The 15,572-nt window shown below is 47.2% G+C and overlaps 1 protein-coding gene across 3 annotated transcripts in view; it reads right to left on the reverse strand.

The window, feature by feature from the left end:
* KCND3 (potassium voltage-gated channel subfamily D member 3) overlaps nt 1–15,572 on the reverse strand; it is a 224,885-nt gene that overhangs the window by 200,198 nt on the left and 9,115 nt on the right. The gene's annotated exons all lie outside the window — the stretch shown is intronic.

Below are 15,572 nucleotides of genomic sequence, written 5' to 3' on the forward strand. Positions count from 1 at the left end.
GAAAGGTCCCCCAGCAATTCCCTCTGGATTCTCCAGGCACAGAGTTGCCGCCCAAGGAAAAGGAGGGGTGGGTAAGAGGCTCATCTCAGGACCAGAAGACCCATCCCTGGATCAAGATGACACTTCACTTCTGGTATGGGAGAAAGGAAGGGTCACCACTCAGGAGGATAAGTTTCCAAGAATGGAGGGACTCTGGATGGCAGAAAGAGCGAGCACCTGGGAGTTCCCCAATGTCAACAAAGTTCCTGGGTCATCCTGAGCGTTCCCTTTCCCACCCCCCACCCCTCACTACCAGCAGAGCCTCTTTCTGTCTCTGTCTCTCTCTGACACACACACACCAGCACAGTGCCTGTTCCTGAGTCTTTAAATTTAACTTTTTGCCCAGAACACTTTCCCCCTCCAGCTCTCCAAACTGACTTTTCTCACGTGATCTACACATTCCTATAAGTTCTACCTCTTCCGTGATTTCTCCAGATGGAACAGATCTGATAATCCCTTTGCAACCGCTATCTGGATAGGAAATGTCCCAGAATTACATACCCTATTCCAAATTCGGGCATATCCTCCCTCACTTCATGCCATGAAATGCACAAACTTTGCACCTGGTTCTTTTTCCAATCCTGCTTAGTTTAAATTTCATCCTTAGGTGTGTGTGACCCATCCATATGTTGAGTGCTTCTTGCTCTGTCTGAAGTGAGCTGACAAGGCCATGATGAGGTAGCCATTGCCCTAGTATATTCCGAGTCTCTTCTGTGTGCCAGGCACTCTGCTGGGGCTGGGACCAGGACTGTCACCGACTCAAAGGCACAGCAAGGGTCTGCCTATGGGAGCAGAGGTTGCTCACTCCAGGCTTCCAGGGACTCATTCCTGGACCTGTCCCATCAAGCACCACCCCACCACCACTCTTCAGACCTCATCCCTTCTGCACATTGGAAGGGAAGCCAGGGAGATAGATGCTCAGAGCCCGAGAAGGCACACTCACTTACCCCTCTCCATGATACCCCTTCTGTGGTCATTTAATGGTTAGTTTCATTCAAATAATTCAAGGTAACATTAGTCATGGATGCCCATATGGATGCTAACAGCAATGCACAGATTTCCCTGCCTTCCTGTGGGGAACTCATGTAATAAAATAATGGGGGTGGAGAAGGAAAGGGCTATTTACAGACCAACAGGATAACCGGAGAAGAGAAATAAGTTGTAAATGGAGGTGGGGTGTGTAGGAAACCAGCTCGTGGTGGGGGTATCAGTAGGGAAAGGGTGACAGGGAATAATGGGGGGGGACCCACTGACCCCAGGACCCACCCATCCATGCTGCAAACGTTGTCGCTGCTTATCCCAAAAGGCCTGCTAGGGACCCAGAGTGGTGGCTCACTCAGAAAGCCTCTACGCCCCATCTGCCTGGGTCACCCTAAGTTTGTGCCAGGATAGATATATCCCAGATCCTCTTGACACTGAACCCACTAGTGACTTCCCAGATCATAATTATACATGCCTTCCTGAACTATTTCCTAACAGAACCTCCTGGGTTCTCAAAGCTCTTGTCCTTCTGAAGTACAGAGGAAGATTTGAGCTCAATACAAATAAGTGGTTTGTGATCACTGGCTTTCCCCAACAATGGAACGGATTGCACCAAAAAGGCTAAACTCCTCGTCCCTGGAAACATTCAGGCAGACTTGTTGCCATCTGCTAAGGAGGGTGCTAAAGGGAGTCCAGTTCCAAAGGGGGATAGAGACTCTAAATCTAGGATCTGTGGGGCTTCAATGCCTATCTGATCTCCTCCTTTAAAAAGCACCTTGGTCCCAGGGTTAACATCTTGCGCCTTCCTCTACCATGACCCAACCAGAGATGCCTGGGGAGCTGAATTCACAATCCCTGCCTTCTCCAGGCTCAGTACCTCTGCTGTGTGTGGTCAGGGCTGCCAACCTTGATAAGTGCCCAGCACACGTGCTCTGGGGAGAGTCTCTGAGCAGGACCTCCCAGGCTTTCTGCAGGCTTGCATTTCTGGCAGTTGCTTTGGCCAAAGGCTCTTTTATGATTTCTGCCTCTTTGGAGGAGAAGAAATGGAATCAGGAGGGTTCCCCGGGCTAGGTGCTGGTTTTCCAGGGTATGGATTATCTGCACTCCTGGGCTAATAACCAGTTTACCTTGGAAGAATGAGAGATCAGACTTGTGCAATTGGCTATAAGAACTCATTAAATCTAACCCCCTCATCATTCAGAAGAGGACACTGAGGACCAGAGAGAGGAAGTGACCTGCCCTAGGCCACACGGCCTGACAAAGTAGACCCCACACTCACATTTCCTGACTGACTTCCAATCCAGTGATCTTGCCAGGGTCCTACAGAGAGCCCCACTCTAGCTGAAGGATTTGGGCAACCTGCGTGAGCCAGGTCAGGCATAAAGCACCTTGCTGACTGCAGGGACACAGCAGACGCTGCTCCTCAGATGAGCAGCTGACCTTACATGGACATATTCAGTAAGTTAAACATGGCATGTGGGGGTAGAGAGGAGGGCAGTGGGCATAATCTTCATAATCTCTCTGTAAGCCCTCCCCAACCTCTGAGCATGTTGGGCTACAGAACATTTTTTATTAATCTACATAACACCCTTTTGCTTGCTTGAGTCAAGCTTCTGCTGAAGTGGAGAGAGAGAGGGGAGGAAGGGGGGCTAGGATTTGGTTCAGGAGACAGGGACACAAGTGCTCAGGTGCAAAAATCTTGGAGAACTCCTAGCAGCTTCTGGAGATAAAAGAGAAACAGGCTAGAGAAGCAGGGATAAAAGACAAAAAAATCTAGGGTCACAGACAGTGACTTTATATTTCCCATGCAGCGATGGCCTGAAAAGCCGGATGAGTCCAGCAGCCACGCCATCAGAAAAGCCCACAGCAGGGAAAGTGAGGATTCCAACCTGTGAAGATACACACCTGCTGAATGGGGCTCCTCCCGGAGGGGCGAGGTAGAACCTGCGACACCTGGGGGTGATGTTCTCCAGGAGGCTCCTCCACCCCTTACCCCCCTCCTCCATCTCCTGGAACTGAAAGTGGTCACAGATTACTGTGAGGGGCCTCCTGCCACGGGGCATGGAGGACGGGGGGTTGGGGGGGGTGGGGGGGTGCTGTGCTCTGTCATGAGCCTGTGCTCTGACAAGCTCCCCATTGGAGCTGCTTCCTTCGAATCCAAAAATGTGGGGCCTGGCCGTCCAGTTCAGCTGGCTAGGCTGAGATCTCTGTGGGCTGGAAATGGCAAGACTGGGTAGTGCCCAAAGGCCACTGTGGATACAGATGCCACCAACCCCCAGACCAGGACAGTAGCAGCAAGGGCCTCTGGGACCAGACTCTCCAGAGGAGGAGTTGGCACAACATTTTAAAAAAGTTATTATAAAAGATATTTACACAGCATGCATATGTACAATTTCCCCTTTCAAATTTTTTTTAGAGGGGCAGAAACACCAAGTTTATATATACTAACATTTCTCATTTCCTATTTTTATCTTCCCTCCTTTTCACCAGGACGTTCTTCACCAGCTAGTGAACTCGCTACCTGCCTGCTAGCTGTCTGTGCCCATGTCCCTGTTGGCCCAGACAGGCCCTGATCCCCACCCTCATGTGCCAGCTGGCCTTGTCTCCCTTGACTGACCATTCCACCAGCACCATTCTGTGTCCACCCTTTACCCTGGAACCTTTGCCAACAGACCCAAGAGTCCTGGGTCCTGGTATGTTAGGAGATCAGGGGCACTTGTGTCTTCCACTCATCCGCCCATGAAGAGGCTATGGAAGGAGATTTCACCTTCCAGAGAACATATTTCAACTGCCTCTCAGATGGAGACACTGGTGACAGTGACAGGGTTCAGACTGGGGCCAGTCCGAATGCTAACTTCTCCATGGACCAGCAGTAGGCTCTGAGCGGTCCTGTTTCCTCAACTACAAAACACAGGTAATAGTAATATCACTCTCGTATGGTTAGTGGGAGGATTAAATACACATAAATCATTCTCATCGAGCACAGTACCTGGCACACAGTAAAGACCCAACAATATTGGTTATTGTTAAGGATAATCATAGTCGTCTCCGACGTGTCGGGATGAACCCATTTCTATTTATTCTGTCTTCAGCGGAGATGGCAAACAGCTGCTTCTCCACCTTCTGGAAAACAACGCTAGAGACTGAAACACAGCTATTAAATCGTCATTTCTGTCCCGGGGCCAGCCTCTCTCTCTCTCTTAACCAGTTGTGGATGGCACTTCCACGTGGGGGGAGGCTGGAGTGGCTGCCCCTTGTGCTCTTGTGCTGTGACCCCTCAGCTCTCACCGTGTTGCTGCAGCCTAGTGGCCTTCACTCTCTTGCCCTTTACCAGCTTCCTCTCTTTTCCCATAGCTTTTTATTTCAAGTCTTCCCTCTTATTTTATACCCTCATTTGTTGACTGTATGCTGCTCCTACTAGACTGTCCACTCCAGAGAATGTATTCTGTTCACAGATACATTCTCAGCCCCCAGCACGATGCCTGGTGCCCACAATACAACATATGCTAAAAAACAATCAAATGGTGAATGCATTTGATTTTTCCATCACCATCATTTTAGGGCCAGCTGCAATGCCACCTCCTCCAAGAGGCCTTCCCTGATCCCTGCCTCCTCCACCTTCTCCTCATGATTTCCTGGCCATTACTGATGCCTGCTGCCTTGTTGTGAGCCCAGAAAGATAGCTCTGTGAATACAGGCAACTCTGCTATGAGGCTGAGGCTCCTTATGAAGCCAATTGACTCTGATGCAGAAAAAAGACCTCGGTCTGAATCCACTAACACTACTACAATATGGGAGCATGCACACTCAGTCTTCTCATCTGCGGAATGGGAACATAACACCTACCTCACAGGGTTAGTCCCCAGGCCCTTTCTCTCTTTGCAGTCCCTTATATCAACTAGAACTGTCTAGTTCTAGACATAGTTCTCCTGTGCTGTTGTAGTGACAGCTCCAGGCACACTTGCTGAATCACCCTCGTTTTCTCTAGTTGCTTACCACAGGCCCAGGACAGGTATCTCTTAGACGCGGCAGGTCAGAGGATGTTCCCAATGATATGGGGGCTGCATCTGACATTCTTATCCAAGGAGGAGGGAGTGAATGGGCGAGGTAGTGTCTTAAGTTCCTGGAAGCTCTGCCCAAGGTTCTTGCACTGCAAGGACCAGGACAGTGCCTGCCATGAGACTGTGCCACTCTGAATTAGCTGTGCCTCGGGCCAGGCAGAGATGGTTCTTGACCTGTGACTATTCAGACCCCATCTCCCACCTGCGTGTCAATGTTGGAGTCCCTTCATTACATTTTTTTAGCATAGCCCATAAATAAATTCCGCTTTCCTGGGTGGGTGCTGTTTATTTAATTATCATTGTAAGAGCCTAAAAAAATAAAAACCCTTGTCTCACTTAGAAAACCAATCTGACCTTTTAGCTCCAGCAGAAACACAGTATAAAAGAGAACTTCCACAAAGAGACTGAATGGAAGCTTCGGCTCAGCTGTTCACAGGTGGCATCAACATTCCTAATGGGGGGCAGGAAACATTCCCCAAGGCCCTCCCCTCTGCCCTCCCTTTATTTTTTCCTTGGCTAATCTCATCTATTTTTCCTGCTTCAGTTGATGATTTTGGGAATGGGCTCTTTAGCCCTGTTCTCCCTGCTAAGCTCCATCCAGACTCATCTTTCCACCTGTCTGCTAGCCACCTCAAGGATACCTGGGTTTAACTGCAACCACCGCAGGTCCAAAGCCAAGTTCATTGTCTCTACTTTCCCCTGATCTTCTGGCCAACCTGTTCCTTGTCAAAATCCAGACCTCTAATTAGCCAGTGTTATAATTCCAGAGTTCTCTTTGATTTCTCCTCCTCCTGGACATCTTTCCATTCTAGTCCTTTTTCTGTTCCAGTGTCCTAAGGCAGGCTTTCTTTTTAATTTTCTTTTCTTCTTCTTCTTCTTCTTTCTTTCTTTTTTTGAGACCAGGTCTTGCTCTGTCACCCAGGCTGGAGTATAGTGGCATCATAGCTCACTATAGCCTCAAACTCCTGGGCTCAAGCCTCCTGCCTCAGCCTCTTGAATAGCTCGGACTACACATGCACATCACTATGCCAGGCTAAGTTTTCTTTCTTTCTTTTTGTTTTTTGTAGAGACAAGGTCTCACTATGTTGCCTAGGCTAGTTTTGAACTTCTGGCCTCAAGAGATCATCTCATCTAGGCTCCCAAAGTAAAGTGCTCCTTACTCCTATAATCTCAGTATTATAGGTGTAAGGCACTCACTCACTTGGCCAGTCAGGCCTTCTTTACCTCTTACCTGGATTAGTCTTCTGGCTGACTTATCAGGTTGACTGTCCTTCGTCCAAGGGATACCTTCTAACATTCATCCAGAAGACAGCTGCCAAATAAATCTTCCCAATCAATGCATCACTGGAACACTTTTAGTGGCTCCCTAATGCCCACCAAATGAATTCCTCAGGCCAGTATTCTAGGTCCTCCACATCTTTGTTTCTGCATATTTCTAACCATTTTCCTCTTCCGATACCCTAAATACTAGCAAACCAGAATGCCGGTTAAGCTTCCCAAACACCATGGTCGTTTAAAATTTGTTTGGATTTCTCATTTCCATATATCAAAATCCTACTCACCAATGTTGGTCCAGATAAAAATATCAACTTTTCCATGAAACTAATCATTTATTCATCATCAAATATTTATTAAGCACTATTAAGCATTTATTCTGCACCAGACCCTCCTGATTATTTTAACATATGCCCCTTTCTGTCACGCACACTCTCACGAATCCAGGGATCCTCTGCTGTATTGTGAACTTCCTAGGGACCAGGCTGCCATCTTATTTATTTCTGTATCCACAACACGGACTACTAGGGTGCTTTGCAAATACTGTATGTCAAATAACATTTGTTGAATTGAATCAAGATTTACATTGTCCATGGTTTTGACATAGTTTGGTTTAATTCTCTTAGTTTTCTTTTCTGCTTAAGCAGGCATGTCCAGAAAGAAGTAAAAATAAAGTAATGATACTTCCTAGCAGCTATAAGCCTATAATTATGGTTAACTCTTGGTTATCTAGGCCACTGGAAAAACGGCATTGGAAAGAATCCCACATCAGAAGCATAAAAACATTATTTCCATCAGTCTTTGACATGCATTGTATAATTTTTAAGCAGCTGGTGCCTTTTTAATTCTGTTTGGCTGATCAGTTGATATTTGCATTTATAGTCTCTCAACAACTAGCTGGGTGGTAGGGATGGAATGGGAGATGGAGGACTATGCTTGTGGGAGAAATCTAGTTCACAATGAAACATTCTACACAACCCCAAAGGCAAAGCTCTGGACAATCAGAACATCACAGACACACTATGGGCTTCAGCACAGCCTCATGGTTTGACTATTTCTCTCTGAGGACTGTGCAGGATAGACTTCCCAGCCCCCTAAACAGCCTACTCTTGTGTCCAGAATTTGTTTTTGTTTAAAGACTACAACAAAGCTCCCCTGGGAATGATAAGGTTCTGCAATGGAGGGACGGCTATACTTCCAGTCTTGTTGGTGTAAGAAGGTGCCTGGCTGTGCCACTGAGAATGACTGGATGCAAATCAAAGAAAATGAGAGTTGCAATTTAGCACTGATAGCCAGATAATATGGGGGGGAAGTTCCCCTTTCCCACTTTTGAGGCAAACAAATATCATACGTGGTGATTCAGCAGCTGCATTAGTTGGGGGAAAATTGATGCACATTTCATGTGTCAGAGAACTGAATCCCAGAGAATGGAGCCAGCCTCCCAGAAAATGGTTTCTTTATATAGTTCTATCCATTTATTGTTTGATTGGACTTTCTGTATATTAAATTCAAGCTGTTCTGCTGCTCATGGGTATTATGATGTGTTGGCTCTGTGGGAAATAATGAGGGTGATGGGATTTTACAGCATCACATTACAAAGGAGCCGTCCCCAGCCTCATCCATCTCTCCATCAACTAGCTTGTGTGTGAGGTGGCACTTATATTAAAACGATTTTTCTGATTCAGTTTAATGACACTCATTCCAGTCCTGACACCCGGAATATGATTACACAAGCTCAATGCAATCTTCCTCCATCCAGCTGTGGTCAGCAAGGCTCAACTCTCTTCTCTCCCCAGACCCCACTCTCCTCTACACCCATCATCTGCCTTGGGCTGGGGCAGAGGGAGGTGGGGTGGGCAGAAGAGGACGGTGTTCTGGCCTGAGAAAAGCAGGTTGGATAGAGGCAGGGGCCTGAACTCATTCCGGAGGCCACGGCAGCTGAGCCTTTTGGCAGAGAAATATGGATGCCCCAAAGTACTGTGGTAACTCCTTTCTCATCACAGATAAATCCCCCATTAGAAGTGGGTTTGAGGTCAATACTGTGGACTCCTTCCAAGAGGTTGCTGAGGGCCTTTCTTTTCCCAGAAAAGAAAAACTAACTTGGATGTCACCAGGGGATGAACAATTAAGAATATTTAGTAGAGTATAAGCTTCCTGGAAGTGGCCAGTTGTGTGCAGGACCACCTGCCTAAGGACAATGGGGGGAAGATGAGGGGGCTGACAGCTAAAAGTCTCTGCTCCTCTCCCTGACAAGGAAGAGCTCTCAGCCACGATGAAGTATGGACAAAAGCACTATAATAGCCCGGGCCTGAGCTCCCTCCTGGATGAGTGAAACAAAAACACTCAAGTAATTCGTGAGGGGCTTTTCCCCTCCCCTGAGGAGTAGGAGGGCCATGATTTTTACACTATTTTGAGGCAGAATAATTGCTGCTACTCAGAAAGAATCATGTTTATGGGTGTGTTTAAAGAGACAAACAAAACTAAGCAGAAAGAGAGAGGAGAGAAAGACATTGAGATTGACTTTTTTTTTTTAAGACAGAGACTTCTTCTATCACCTGAGCTAGAGTACCATGACCTCAGCCTAGTACACAGCAACCTCAAACTCTTGGGTTCAAATGATCCTCCTGCCTCAGCCTCCCAAGTAGCTGGGGCTATAGGTACCTGCCACAACACCTGGATATTTTTAGTAGAGATGGGAGCTCACTCTGAGCCCAGGCTGGTCTTGAACTCCTGAGATCAAGCAATCCTCCTGCTGCCAGCCTCCCAGAGTGCTAGGATAACAGGCATGAGCCACCTCCCTGGCCGGCTGAGATTGATTTTGAGGAATTCCAGAAGAGAGCTGTGAAACGGGCACCAACCTGGAAATCCCTTTCAAAAATGTTAGCAATTTAAATTGCTTCATCAGAAGGCAAATCTAAAGTAATGCTCCCAATGTGAAGCACCCAAAAGGCTCAAATCCCACCAGTGTGAATTAGTATTTCCCTCTACCACAGCCCTGAAGCCCTCTGGCCCATTCTGTGTTGCAGCCACACTGAGTCTCCGAGTGGCCTTTCTGTTTCATTTCTTAGTGAAGGCTGTCCTCACGGCAGGGAGTGCTGTGCCCAGCCCCTTGCCAGGAATTCCATAAATGGTGCCTAGGTTGATGCTACCTGCTGACCACCAGCACCAGGCCTACTCAGAGGTGCTGCTGCTCCAGCTCAGTTCAGGTCTTGGCTCCCCTGGAACTTGGGGCCTTAATACAAGTCCTTGAGGCTGCTTCTTACAAAATGCTTATCCCAGAGGTAGAGGAGGTATTGTGACTGTGAGCCAATCCCCTGCTGTGGGAGTTAGCAAAGTTTCCAGCTGCCTTGGTGGGAGCAGGACCAAAAAGCACTTCACCAGAAAGCTCCCTGTTGTCTCCACCTTTAAAGCTATGCAGAACTGCTCTCTTCTTCATCTCCATTACCACCACTCTCAGTCCCTGCCACCATCATCTCCTGCCTGGATTATTGTGGTAGCTTCTCCCCTACAATGTATTTACTACCCAGCAGCCAGAGGGATCCTTTTAGAACGTAAGTCTGTGGCCCAAAGCCCTCCAGTGGCTTCCCAGGCCAAGCAGAGTAAAAGGCGTATTCTTTGTGGTGGCCACAAGGATCCCACCTGAGCTACTTCCCCCATTACTTCTCCGGCCTCTTCTCTTACTACTCTCCTGTCCCCTGCTCACTTGGCTTAACCATTCACCTTTTTACTTTTCTCAAAACAGCACACAAACACCCCTCCTCATGGCCTTCTCATTTGCTGTCCCTCTGCCTAGAATGCTGTTCCACAAGCTATCCATATTCCTTTGGGTCTCTGCTCAAATATCACCCCATCTGAGAGGCTCTTCTTGAACTCCTAATAGAAAACAGCCCCCTCCCTTGCTCCACCTAGTTCCCCAAACTCAGCACTCCCTATCTGTCACATCATCCTTTATTTTTCTCTGTTACCTAATAAGATGGATTTATTTGCTCACCGTGTTGTCCTATTCACTAGAACGTAAGCTCCACCAGATCAGAGACTATTTGTCCACTGCTATACTCCCAGCACCTGGGAAGCACTCAATAAATATCTATTGAATAAATAACTGAGTGAAGGGGAACATTATGGGTAAGGGGGCTTTTCTGTGGCTCCCCTCCTGCTCCTCCCTGGCCCGAGTCTCTGGGAGTGGGGAAGGAATAACCAAGTGGCCAAAAACAACAAGAGCAGGATGCAAACTTCCCTTTCAAGGACATCCCAGCTCAGCTGAGGCTGAAGTCAGAATTACAGAAAGCCCTGCTTAGCCTCACCGTCTCCACTCTGCCCACAAATACCGTCTGATGCTGCAGTGTGGCTAGCGTCCGGTAGCATCCGGACAGCACGTTTGTCGGTTCTCACACGACCAGAAGATAGTTATCAAATGAGAAAACTGAAACAGGGTGGGCTGAGGCACAAACCTCTTTGATTGAACAAATATTCCCTGAAGTTCACAATCTATCAGGCCCTGTTCTAGGCATAAATCCCACAATGATCTTTGGAACAGAGATCTGCTCTCAAAGAGCTAAAATCTGGGGGGAAAGACACATAAAGAGCTGAAGTTAACAAACTATGGCAACAAGACAGAAAAATGCAAATACCCTTCTCTTCCCTTCCTTCCAATGGGAGGGAAGAGGAGGGTACCTGGCTTTTGGAGGCCCTCCTGGAGGAGGAGGTATAGGGTTGAGGGGTTTCTTTCGGGGGGGGGAGGGTAGGGCTGAGTTTAAAGGATGACAGGAGTCAGCCAGACACAGAAGTAGAGTGAGGGGCAGTCTGTGAAATATCAGGAAGAATGTTTGAGTTCAATGGAAGAAAACTGAGTCTCATTCAGTTCATTCTGCCTGTACCTCACACTGGCTGTAATCATAGTGCCTATGTATTCTCAGAGCCTGCCCTGCCACTTGGATACAGGAGGCATTCAATAACTATTAAACAGATGAGAGATTCCTGTTGGTATGCAATTCTGCACCCTTTCTTAGGAATTTCAGCCTCAGAGGACTGCCAGTTAAGAAATGTCAACCAAGAAAAGATTTTGAGGTCATTTGTTTCCAATAAATTTGTTTCCAGTAAAGATCCACTTGTCTCCTAGGATCGGAGTCCTCATGCAGGCAGGCCTATTAGCCAATGTCCAAGGCCAAGACACTTGGGCACTGAGAGGAGGAATGATGGGCCGCAGAGACAGGGGTAAAGATGCAGGCAGAATGTCGGGATTGAAGGGTTAACAGAATAGATCTCAGGCTGGCTCCTCTCTGACACTGGGGGAAGCCTGATCAAGTACGCCTCTCTATGGTGTGCCTGCATGGATCTTCCAGGCTCAGCCTCCTGGCCGTGGCCTCCTGGAACCTCAGGCAGGCCCCTTCCAGGATTATGTCTTAAAGGGAAATGCAAATCACCTGGAGGTGGCTTTGTGCTTGGAAGAAATAAAAATCGATTCTGTTTTCGTTTAAGTGATTTTTGGACACTTTCAAAAGCTCTCTCATCTCAGAGCACAGGGTGACAGATAGGTTGCCGGTCTCAATTACATAACCAAGCCAACCAGCAGCAGCGGGCTATCTCATTAGGCACAGACATTGCTCCTTCCCTAAGATATCCAAGAGCAGCCTCATCCCATCCAGGCCCAAAGCTGGTCCTCCACAGCCCTTGTGGATGCGTGGTTAGAAGACTTTTCTCCTGCATGCTCTCCTCTTCCCCACGACCCCATCAAGCATCACCCACTGACTGGCTTGGGCCAATAATGATGCCAAGCAAAGCTAAATAAAAAATTAAGAAAAATCTGCTTTGAAAAAGTTTACATCACATGATACATTCCCAAACTAGCTATGTTGGTCTTATTTAATATTAGGAGTTGTATGTTATCCTTTATCTCTGTTAACTGAGATAATTGGGGTTTTATTTTATTTATAGCATCAATTATGAGGATGGAAATTAATCCTTGGATGGTGCATTAGGGAACTCAACTGTCAAGGGGGCTCAAGGGGAAATCTGGGCAGAGTAAGGGGGAGTCTTCCCCACCATCACAGGAGGCTACAAAGGAAAGCCATCCTCAAGCCCTGACAGCAGGTGGGCTGTTATTGTTCTTTTGTGCTTAAGGTATTTTGAGATATTAAATAGATAGTAATAATTGGCTGTAGGAGATTCCTCCCTGGAGGACACCTGAGTAACTCATCAGTGAGGTGTTGGAAAAGCAGGCCGAGATGGCAAATTGAGCTAGGAAGAGCGAACCTTCATTTGGCATAAGGGCGCTCAGCATGTATCCAGCCCTGCCTTGCAAAGGAGCTGAAGACAATCATTCTCAGACTGGAGATAGGAACTTGGGGAAGGAGTAGGGCAGAAAGGGTATGGACAAAAGAAGAGGGAAGTGTTTGGTGGGAGCTGTTGGAAGTAATTGGGCCATGTCAGACAAAATATGGGTCCTTAGTATTTCATGGCCACTTAGGGTTCAAATACCAGTGTAGAGTATGAAAAAGATGGGCTTTCTGGAGTGGTTGAGCAAGGCTATAACTAGCCAGTATGTGTGGTCAGTACAGACACCAGCCAGAGGAGAGGGAATGGTTCCCAGGGTTGAGTCAGCAAGACCTCCAGTAAGGGCAAGAAGACCCCCACAGTCCTATAGAGCAGATCAGGGGATTAATCTAGCACCATGTAAAGACTTCTCTCCTCCCTCCTGGGGGCTTCACACTGGGGCAGAGCACACATAGTGCAGGGGCTGCTGGCTCAAATCTTGGATCCACCCTCAAAAAATGACAGGTAGTTCAAGAAGGGATTGAGAACAATATCAGGCCAGGCAAATGGAGAAGATACCCCATTCATACTGGCTCATCCATTAAAAAGCATTCTTCTAGGCATCTGCCATGTACAGCCAAGCAACGAGCCTGGTAATGGTGCCAATTGCCAACCAGCTCAGGTCAAAGTCAAAGTAGCTTGACCCAACAATGAACTATACCAGCCAGGTTGGAGGGAAAGAAACAGACTGCTTTCTCATTGCTTATATAGTTTAAGGAAGGCACTGCTAAAGGTTTCCTTTCTTGCCCATTTGATTCTCTTTGCAGGGGCCAGTCATTTTAATACATGGGGAAGGTAAAACAAACTTGTTCTTTGCCACGTATGGGGTGAGGAAATCCATTGGGCCCTCTGTCAGGAAAGCATGCCTCTCCCCAGTGCAGACATCCTTCCCATCATTCTCTGGCAGAGGCTGTCTCCAACCCCAACCCCAAGAAAGCAAATATGAAGCCAAGATTGTCCACTCCTCATGCTGGACTTGACCCTTGATCCATAGCGTGAATGCCAAAGGGTATCAGCTATTTCCCTAGCAGCAACAAAACATTAGATTTGGCTATGAACGCAGCTATTAATTTCTAAGGCAATATTTAAATTGCCTAGAAGGAAATGTTTTATTTATAAAATCTCTGGGTACCTAGTACAGTGCCTGGTATATAATACTCACTGGGCTGATGCTTTCTTGACTAGCAATATGGCTAGAATAGAATACCATACCCTGAGGCCATAATAAGAAATAATAATCCTGAAGGTCCGATTTCTACCTAGGGACTCTGATGGCAAGGGGACAAATGGAGCAGTAGTGTGAAACAAGAAAGGGCACTGGAGACAGCCAGACTGGTATTGGTTATGTAACTACAGGAATTTCCTTAATTTCTCTGATCCTCACCTTCTGCATCTTGATAGAATTTTTCTTACCTTGAATGGCTATTGTGAAGACTTAGAGAAATAATATATGCAAAGTGCTTAGCACCAGCTGACACATAGTAGACAATCATATGCTATTATACTACTAATAAAAAGTACAGGCGAGTGGCCAGTGAAGTTGCCATTGATCTCCTCTGAAGACGTCCCATTTGAACTCTGATACCCATCAACAGGCCCTGTTTTTCTCCCCATGACACTCCCAAAGCACCCCTGAGGACACCAGGCAGTCAGAACCACATCAGGAGCTTGACAAGCTATAGGGGTGTAGCGCCTGGCCATGGTGAGGTCCCCTTCAGGAAAGTGAAAGGAATGGCCAGGGTCAGCTTAGATGGGATAAAGATGACTCCTCCTGACAGTGACCAGCTCCCCAACCAAGTTCAGCACATTGCACCAAAAAGCTCACATCTGCTACCTAAGCCAAGAGATATAAGGTCAAATACCAAACATTCTTCCCCACTATGCAGGAGCACCTATTTGAAGTGTGTGTGTGTGTGTGTGTGTGTGTGCACGCACATTGGAGTGCTAGGAAGTGGCAGGATGGGTCTGTCAGACAAGAAGTAAAGGGAATGCCCCTATCAAATGTAGCCCTCACAAACGGATGGAGACACCCTTGCTCTGTCCCCTGCTACTCCCTCCCTCTTGTGTGTGGCAAAATGACAAATGTAATCATTCTTAAAGGTCCTGTCACCTACTTGGTAATTCCCCATAAGCACACGCAGTGCTATGGAAAAACCAACACTACCAGTATGGGGTTTCGGCCAGGAGAAAAATCGAATCATCAGGATGTCACCAACCAAATTGTCAAAGACCAAATAAAAAGCTTCATGAATTCTCCATCAGCAATATAACGCTTCCTGACCTAAGCAAATATAGACCTACCAAATGAATTGTGGAGGGATTTTGCATTAGCCTCAACAGCTTCCAGCAGCTAAAGCAGAAACCCCTAACAAATCTATGTCTCCATAAAGCTGCCTTTACTGGCTCTAATCCTGTTAGGGTGTAGACTGTAATATCCTTCCTGAGCCCCTTCCTCTGATGGAAAGCTTCACATCCCGGCACCATAAATACATTTCGGTGACCTCCGCTGGAGAGGGGACTTCAGAGAGAGGGAAGAGAGACGGAGTCACTGTGACCTCACAGAGCACCTGTCTCTCCCTCTGATGATATTGCTGCTTCTGTATCTGACCACATGATCCATTCAGACCATCTCACAGTAGCCCAGGCCGGCTGGGTCATTCAATCACTGACTCAGGCTGAGAAAGCAGGACTGTTCCTTCTTTAGTGAGAAAAAACAAATCAGGTGCCTCTCTTTGCAGAAAACCCAAGTTCAGAGTCACTCAGAGAAAGTCTGCTCAGAGCTACTCAACCTTTGAGCACCTGTGGCAGCAGAAAAACAAAGTAAGGCAAAAGAGAAGACAGCCTGTAAATATACTAGAAAGAAGAACTGTAGGAAGGATCCAAAAAGCACGCTGTTGGTGCCCT

The sequence above is a fragment of the Nycticebus coucang genome, chromosome 5, assembly GCF_027406575.1.
Source record: "Nycticebus coucang isolate mNycCou1 chromosome 5, mNycCou1.pri, whole genome shotgun sequence".
Lineage (NCBI taxonomy): Eukaryota > Metazoa > Chordata > Mammalia > Primates > Lorisidae > Nycticebus > Nycticebus coucang.